Here is an 8,297-nt window from a genome sequence, read left to right as displayed (position 1 = left end):
TTAACAAAAAGAGAGTTTAGGATTCATCTCCATTACATTTATGTTTATGACATTAATCTTCAGGTTACAGTAAATTCTTTATATGAGCAGATCCTAAAAAAAGTGAAGCCTTAAAGAGACACTGTGGCGATGTATTACTGCACCTCCCTAACTTTTGAGGACTTGTAAGAGCTGCATATTAGGTGAAAATACATGTGGTTGAGGACGAGATAATCTGATTTTCACTCCTTACTGTGGATGAAGCTCCAAAAACACTGGGTGTTACATTTCCCATAATGCAACTTCTAAGCATTTTCATTGCACTTTGTCTACCTGGAAAATGACTGTCTACAAGGATTTCAGTTAAAAAAAAAAAAAAGTAGTCTGATGACATCATCATCAGGGTTATTTTTCAGCTTTTTGAAAGCTTTTCCAGAGCCACACAAGACATTATTTTCACAAGCTCAGTGGTGCTCCCCATGACTGTATATTAAACTGTATGTGTAGAATCAGTGGAGTGGCCTTTTAAGTCCTTCTTTAAGTCCAAGAACTTCTGAAATTGCTCTTTGACTGTCTGTCCTTCTGGTATTCACCATAAAGAACTTGTTGGAGAATGTTTTTACTAAATTCCTCAAATCCAGTAGTTTACAGACTACTAGTGATACTGTAACTGATACTGCTGTACCTATTAATGTTACTGGCACGTTTCAAGACCAATAGGACTGTCCCTGCTGAGCAATAGAAAACAACTGAGTTACATCTAAAATGTATAGTTAGGTATGGGAAATAAAAACAAAACACTAACAAAAAAGTATAGCATGTGTATGATGCTATGATTATTCTAATAATAATAATAATAATTATTATTATTATTATTATGATTATTATTATGACATGTTTTTGTATTGGCAGTGGGGGTGTGTGGGCAGCAGCAGAGTGGAGGCTTGTTCCTTTAAGGGTGGTGTCAGCGGCAGCAGAGGAGGAGGAGTGTGGCTGTCTCCGCTCACTTCTCCACAGCGAGGAGACTCCGAGAATAAACAATTCACACAGACTACACGCTACGCACCTCGGCTCGCTCACAGTCGTAGCACCAACATACGAGGCATTTTTTCGGACTAAAATTGTGATTTTTTTTAAAAGCCTGCCTCGCCACCTCCGTTTCCTGCCTGAAAGTGTCAAGACAGATGCGACCGTTTTCAATGGATTTTCCTCCTCCTGTCGAATAATAACGATGCGCCTCTCCGGCTGACTGTGGGGTGGACAACGCAGGTAGGAGATCTGTGTGCTATAGATAAACGCACTGTCATATCCGGGGAATTATTATTATTATTACCACTGGGGGTGAAAAATCCACGGGTGTGTTATACAGGCCTACGGAACGCGGTGTCGAGGATTGTGCCAGATAATAGCGCGTTTTTTCGAGCATAGGAAGGCTGTTTGTGTGTCGTAAGGCGAGCAGAGGCGCATATGGATATAGCGCTGAAAACGCTGCATAAAGAAGAAGTGGGGAATAAACCTGTCTGTGTGCGGTGTTATAGGCTCCTGATTAAACCCACGAAGTCTTCTAGTAATAACAGCCACTGTCTCCATTTCCTGGCTAAATTATGACCAGGAAATTAGGCCTAGGATAGAGGTATTTTCTGTGTAAATGTGGCCAATTTGCCAATGTTCATTTATCCCTACGGAGCGACCGCAGCTGAATCAGATGAAACCGTCCTGCTTATTTTCTAAGTGTATTTTCCGCTTCTTTAACGCCACTGTCATAGTCTGCTACTACTGACCGTACGAACACTGAATGGATGTTGACACTCCGCGGAGAATTGAATAATAATACTCGCTATGTGGCTGTCAGAGTCATAGGAGTTGTAATGTAACGTTAGTACAGTTAATGTAGTTCATCACATTGACTCATAACAGAAGCAGTGTTAGCACCACCAATGGGAAACACTTCACAGTTGCAATGTTCTTTAAATTACTATTGGCAAGTCCTGCTCCTTGCAAAGATCACGAAGGGTTTTAAGTAAACCTCAAGGCCTTTAAATGGACGTGAGTGCAGTTATATGTTGAGCTTGTGTCATAAATAGGTGCTGAAATATAGCTTAGTCCTGGATACAGTAGGCTACTTAATGGGAAATCTTAATAGATGCCCGGACACATATTTCACTGAGAGCTTTTCATTCTTATTTTTTTGGTGGTTGAAGTTGATTCTAAGTTGTATGAATGTCTGAAAAAGAGTCTTAAATCTGCCTTGCATATATTGTATATTCCCTGTAGTGTGGTTTTTGTATTTTACATTGCATAACCACTCAGGGGGAGGCAGTGACAGTGGTGCTAACCCCTGAGCATGTACAGTAAATACAGTGTAGATGAACATAGTTCAAAATGTTACAAAGCATTGTTGCTACAACAAGTCCATAACATAATCAGTATCAAGGTAACATTTGGCCTTTTTAATGAGCTATAAACAGCCATGTTTTGGATTCAGGGCTTAGTTAATGATCCCCATTAATGGTCATTTTGTTTTGCCTTGTTGCGTACACCACAGGCCGGTCCCTTCAAGTTTTTGGGGGGATGTGTGGTTGGTCTATAGACCAAAATGCAGCTGGTTGAAGTTGGTCAGTTGCAGCCTGTCACATCACTGTGTCGTCATGTCAGATATGTTTTGATAGAGTTCAAAGACTTGGATGTTTTTCAGTAATTTGCTGTGGAGGCTTTTTGAATGGCCTTTGCGTAGGTGTTCCATTTCCTGAAATGTCCTATTGCTTCATTGGACTTTGAATCAGTGTGGAGGCAAAAGGTCAGGGGCTGAAGTTTGCTGCAAGTTACAGGAAGGAGGGCAGAGTACATCTTCAGTTCAGGTTCTAAAAGGGCAATTTACAAAGCTTCCCAGCAGCAGCCTGTTTGGCTGTCGTGATATGAGGAATAAAAAAAGGTTAGTTCAGTTAATGTACTACCTTTCAGAGAACTGCTGTAACTTAGACTAACAAAAAAGTAATGTGGAGAAAAGTTAAACTTTTTAAAAGCCTTCCAAATACTGTCTGTGTCTGGGGGTCTGCCTTTTAGCCTTTCTTTTGTTGAGCATTTAAGCTGCTTAATTATTTGACCTGAACTTATACAAGATGTTCAAGGTAGTTCAGCTTGTCCTCTGTTGCCATAGATAACTAAAACCTCCACATTTATAGCCCAACTTTAAAGTTGCACTTAAAAACTACTTTTGTTTGAGTGGTCTGACCACCCGTGCTGTAACTCAAAGAATTCTCTGTATTGGATGTAGCTTGATTTGACTAAGCCATCTGCCTATTGTCCAGGGAGCTGCTGTTGAGTGATGTGCACTAGTCTGCAACAGAACCAGAGGACATTCAAATGGCCAAATGCAAATTATGTTGAGGCTGCTGAGCAGTCACAAGACTGGACTCTGCACTCTTCACTCTTATCCACTGGCTGCCTTTCATGACAGCAAATCTTATCAGCCATCAAAACACCACCACTGCTGTATGAAAGTGGCATGTTTTGATGTGTGTGTGTGTGTGTGTAATTGTGTTCATGCGGGTGTGCCATTTTGCTCTGCGTGTCTTTTTTGCACTTGTGTTATAGATGGTGTATTTCATTACAGTATGAAAAACAGCTGGTAATTTCAGTAAAATCCTCTCTCCTTTAAATCATTTGATGTAATAGTATATTTTTATACAGGATGATGCCACAGATACAGGAGTACATGCCCACGGCACTTACCTCCACTAACAGCCTCTCTAACTGCTACCACTGTGCCAACTCAAAGCCCGCTGTTTGTAAATCTGTCAGTCATAATAGTGAGAGACACAGGGCAGACAGAACTGACGGAGACATCCTGCTTTTTGATTGCTGAGATACTCTGCGAATAAACAAACTAATGTGCAATCTACAAGAACAAGTGTCATGCATTTATTGCAGAGTTTTTGATTTATTATAGACCTGGGAGCTGCCCAGCACTTGTGTTGTTGGCCACCGAACATTGTTCAAGGGCACTTTGACAGTAGATGTTGAGGAAGAGAAGTGCATTTCTCATCCACTTACAGGCCCGTACTGTCGGCCCACTGAGGAATCAAACCAGAGACCTTTTGGCCACAAGCTCATTTCTCTAATTGTTTGGGCTCTATAATATTTGTGCAGAGCATGCATTACGCCAAATCATTTTATTGTTCTCTTTATTGTTTGTTTATTCAGTAGACACTTTCTGCTAATAACAATACTCAATACTACAACAGCAAAGATTTACACCACAACAATTGCATTGTAAATTTCATTGTCAGACTAAAACGTTTATCACAAATTGACATGACCAAAGCACAAGACAAGACCAGTTAATGTTGTACTTAATCAAAGTGTTTGAAATAATCAGTTTTTAGCATCTCACTATTAAGAGGATGCTAGCACTCTTTAGTATCTTGACTCTGTGCCCCCTCCTCCTCCTCCACACCTCTTATCTGTCAATGGATTTCACATACACACGCCTAGCACACAGACTACAGTGTCACCTCTTGATTCTGCAACAGGGCCAGATTGCATTAAATTGGAATAGAAAATTACTTGAAATGGATATGACGAAGACAAGGCTAAAATGTCAGGGCTTGAGTGATGTTAGTGTAAACATACACAGATTGATGTAGTGGCTGAAAACCACTGAAGCCAACAAAATTGAATTTAAAAAATGAATACAGACTTTAGAATTAATACTGCAGCACCACTGTTCCACGAAGATCATAAATTAGTCAGGCAGATACATAAATAGGCATGTGGAAACTTGTGCTATTTACTTATCAGAATTAATTATTAGTGCATTTTCGCAGAATATTCTGTCACTGGAAAACCCACATCTGAAAACAAAGCACAAAACTACTGAAGTTGATTTTGCTTTCTGAAATAAGATCATTGTGTGGGCAGTTTAAGCTCATTCCCACTGTGTGCTGCTCAGAAGATAGGGTTTTAGTGAGGGCTCTCAGTTATGGCAGCACTGTCTCATTCAGAGGCAATCACTCCGGCTCCTGTTGGTGCTTCTGTCATGAACAGAAGGCAACCAAAGTCAATGGGACTCATTTTGATGACAAGGCAGGAACTGCTAAATGCATCTTTACAGCCATCGCTCCTGGATGTAGGCTGGAATGACGAAATGCGAGGAAGAAAGATGGACGCCTCTGCTGCAACCCCTGAGAGCTATCCTAGCCAGAGCTCATCTGTTGAATGACTCCCCTCCCTCCTCCTCGTCCCTCCCCTCCTCCTCACCTCCTCCCCCTTCACCCTCACCTCCAACTCTCCACCCCTCTCTGCCTTCACGCTTCACCTTGGCCTTGGCGCAATGACAGGGCCCCTCAATTATCACTGCCGATTGATCGCCGCTGATTGCAATTGCTGTGAATTATTTAGACTTTGCTGAAAACTGCTCACGAAACGCGAAGGCGGCTGAAATAAGGAGATATTGTGGGTCAAATAAATTACACATGTTAACCACGTGAAGCATTGGCCTGTTTCGAAAACAACAGCTGCGGAAGCCTAACTGTGACGATCAATGAAGCAGAGCAGGGTAACAACATCAAGCTACCTTGTACTGTGGTAACAGAGCTACCAGCTTAATACCAAATCTCCACTGTCCCTCTCCTCTGATGCTTTAAGTAAAGACTGAGGAGATGTAGTGCAGAGCAGCAGACCTCCTGGGTGATGTGAGAGGAGCTGACTCTTTTCCTGGCCGGGCTGGTGTGGTCACAGCAGAGGAGCGGAGTGGAACTGACTCCCTCCTTCCCTCCCTCCCTCTCTCCCTCTCTTGCTCCTGTAGCAGAGTTGCTGCCCCGGGCTGTAGAGGTGCAGTTTCTCTACCATTGTGGCGAGCGTGCTGCCAGGATGCTGCAGTCAGACGAGGGGAAGGTCTCTGCTTTGCCACAAGCAGGCCAATGTCACATGCGTGACAGAGCGGGGCAGGCTGCAAGCGGAATGAGGACAGACGCTCATAGATAGGAGGCATACCCGGCCAGTGTGTACATGTGATAGAGAGCGTCCACCTTGTTTTCTTACAGAGGAATACAAAGGATAAAGACAGCAGATACTTCTCTGCATGTTTGTTGCTCTTGTTGGAATTGTTTAGCTGCAGCAGAGGATGTTTGTAATTAAGTCTGCAATGATACAGTTGTTGATCCCGAGAATCATAGCAAACATGGAATCACATGAGCTCGTTTCATGCATCAGTCAAACAAACCAGCCTCTGACAGGCATCAGACAAGGCTGCTGCACCTTGTGTACTAAATGCTATTTATGTTGCCTCCAAATGTATTAATGCATATGTCCCTGGCGTGGTCTAAGAAGCCTAAGGGTTGAAGGCTAGAACAGCAGGTCACAAAGTCCAGAGACTGAGGGCGACTGTTATTCAACTGTGTCTTATTTTAACCAGGTTATGTGGCAGGAGTGCAGGGGAGAAGCTGGGGCTAAGTGAAAATGCCACTCATTCCTGAAGAGTCCCTGGCCTCGTCAAGGTTAGTGGCTTGTCTTTGTAAGTTGAGGGATTGATGCATGAGCCTGTCTGGCGCTGAATTCAAAGTCCAAGGCTGTCACAGGCAGCAGCTCCCCCCCACCCCACCACCCATTCCCTCCCTCCCTCCCTCCCTCCCTTTGCAGGCTATCACAGGGCCCCGTCCTTCCCAACTTCTTAGCAGCCTGTCCCTTTGGGAACCTTGAGCAGCCCAGGCAAGGACACAGCGTCTGGTGCAGTAAGCCTGTGCAGAGGGGGAGGCTTTACGTAACGTTCTGCTTTAAACATGGGTGTATGACTTCCCTGACACGGAGCAGTGCGGTGCAGAGCTGCACAGCTCACAGCACATGTCCCCTCAGCCCCCCTGGGCAAGGAGGGGGCAGAGAGATCCCTGCAACTTAATTATATCTTTCTCTTTTAAAAGCTTTCGTTTGAAATTAAATTTTCCCAGGCAATTAACTAAAGAGGAGTTTTCAGAATTTATGAATGAATGATGGATATATTGCACAGGACGACAGGGGAGGGAGGGAGGGAGGGAGGAGAGGGAGTGGTGGATGCATATGCAGTATAGGCTTCGAGGTTGTGTCCCTGAGATTTATTTCCATTGCAAAATGGGTGAAGTTCGGGGAAATTCAGGCATCATTAAACTTTGTACCTGAGAGCTGTTCTTGTATGCCACCAGCTCAACAACACTTCAATGTTCATAGTACACATTTCTACTGTCAATATTTGGGTTATTTTCAGTGTAACCCTGCGAACGCTCACATATTTTCACATTGCTTGGCTGTGCAGGATGAGTGGAAAATGCAAGACTTGGAGTTTCCCCACTTCCTCATTCATTCAGACCCACATCTTATAGAAGTTGGATATAACTTGCTGAATGATGTTACGTGCTGCACACCCCAAATCCTCTTTTGGCTTCAACTGTAATTGTGTAACTTTTTGGCTTCTAGTGATGAGCTGAATTGTTGCTGGGCAACAAGGGACCTGTGCGGGTGGCCATGGAGAGTCAGAGCTCTGTGAGTTCAGATAGATCTGCAGCACATTACCCGGGTTTCCAATAGAAGAATGTCACCAAATCCCAGCTGAAATACCTCATTTTCTGCATTTTAGTCCAAGGTAGATAATTTGTTGTTCATCCAAAATAATATTTCATTAGACTGTGTCCTCTAAGATGCATAAAGACCAGCCTTGTAATGGCTCTGACATTTCAGATTCTCTTCACTCCATTTTAAATTTGTAAATGAATGCATAAATGACTCATTGCACTTTCAATAAATATCTTTTAACAGAACATGGTTAAATAAGTGGCACATCTCTAGATTAACAGAATGAATGCACTCCCACACCACAAAGGAAGGGCCGAGGACATTTGGCATAACCCCAGTCCCCCTCTTTCACTGGAAGTGGTCTCTTGAATATCTGAAACATGCCGTCCTTTTGTGAACCTCCAGCCCACTTGTAAATCCATTAGTGAGGTGGCGTTATTCAGAACATCCTCACTAGAGCAGACTAAACAGACCGAAAGACTGTGGTTCAGAAGTGCAGCTTTCTCATAACTGTGTTAGAAGGCTCCCAGTAGTAGAGAGGCCATTTGAGAGAAGATGGAGAGCACAGGGCTGATGACTTGAGGCAGCCATATGACCTATTACTTAGGGAAAATGGACTGGTGACCAGAAGATTGCTGGCTCATACTCTGCTCACCCTCTGCCCTTGAGCAAAGGCAATTAACCTGGATTTCTCCAGTAAATATCCAGCTGTAGAAATGGAAAGAGATGTGCAAGAGTGATAATCGTGTAAGTGACTTTGAATAAAAGTGTCCACT

General features: G+C 43.2%; 1 protein-coding gene across 5 annotated transcripts in view; it reads left to right on the top strand.

Annotated features, from left to right (window-relative positions):
* Window positions 1-969: 969 nt before the first annotated feature.
* Window positions 970-8,297, top strand: part of nrip1b (nuclear receptor interacting protein 1b) — a 34,308-nt gene continuing 26,980 nt past the window's right edge. For 2 of the 5 annotated variants that reach the window (XM_018691955.2, XM_018691956.2), the window contains exon 1: window positions 970-1,248. The gene's annotated coding sequence lies outside the window, so the exon portion shown is untranslated. Of the gene's footprint in view, window positions 1,249-6,394; window positions 6,477-7,425; window positions 7,592-8,297 lie in introns of all 5 variants that reach the window. The other 3 variants (XM_051078446.1, XM_051078447.1, XM_018691958.2) reach the window with 3 other exon arrangements.

The sequence above is a fragment of the Lates calcarifer genome, linkage group LG20 (assembly GCF_001640805.2).
Source record: "Lates calcarifer isolate ASB-BC8 linkage group LG20, TLL_Latcal_v3, whole genome shotgun sequence".
Classification (NCBI taxonomy): Eukaryota; Metazoa; Chordata; class Actinopteri; family Centropomidae; genus Lates; species Lates calcarifer.
This window is presented reverse-complemented; position numbering and strand designations above follow the sequence as displayed.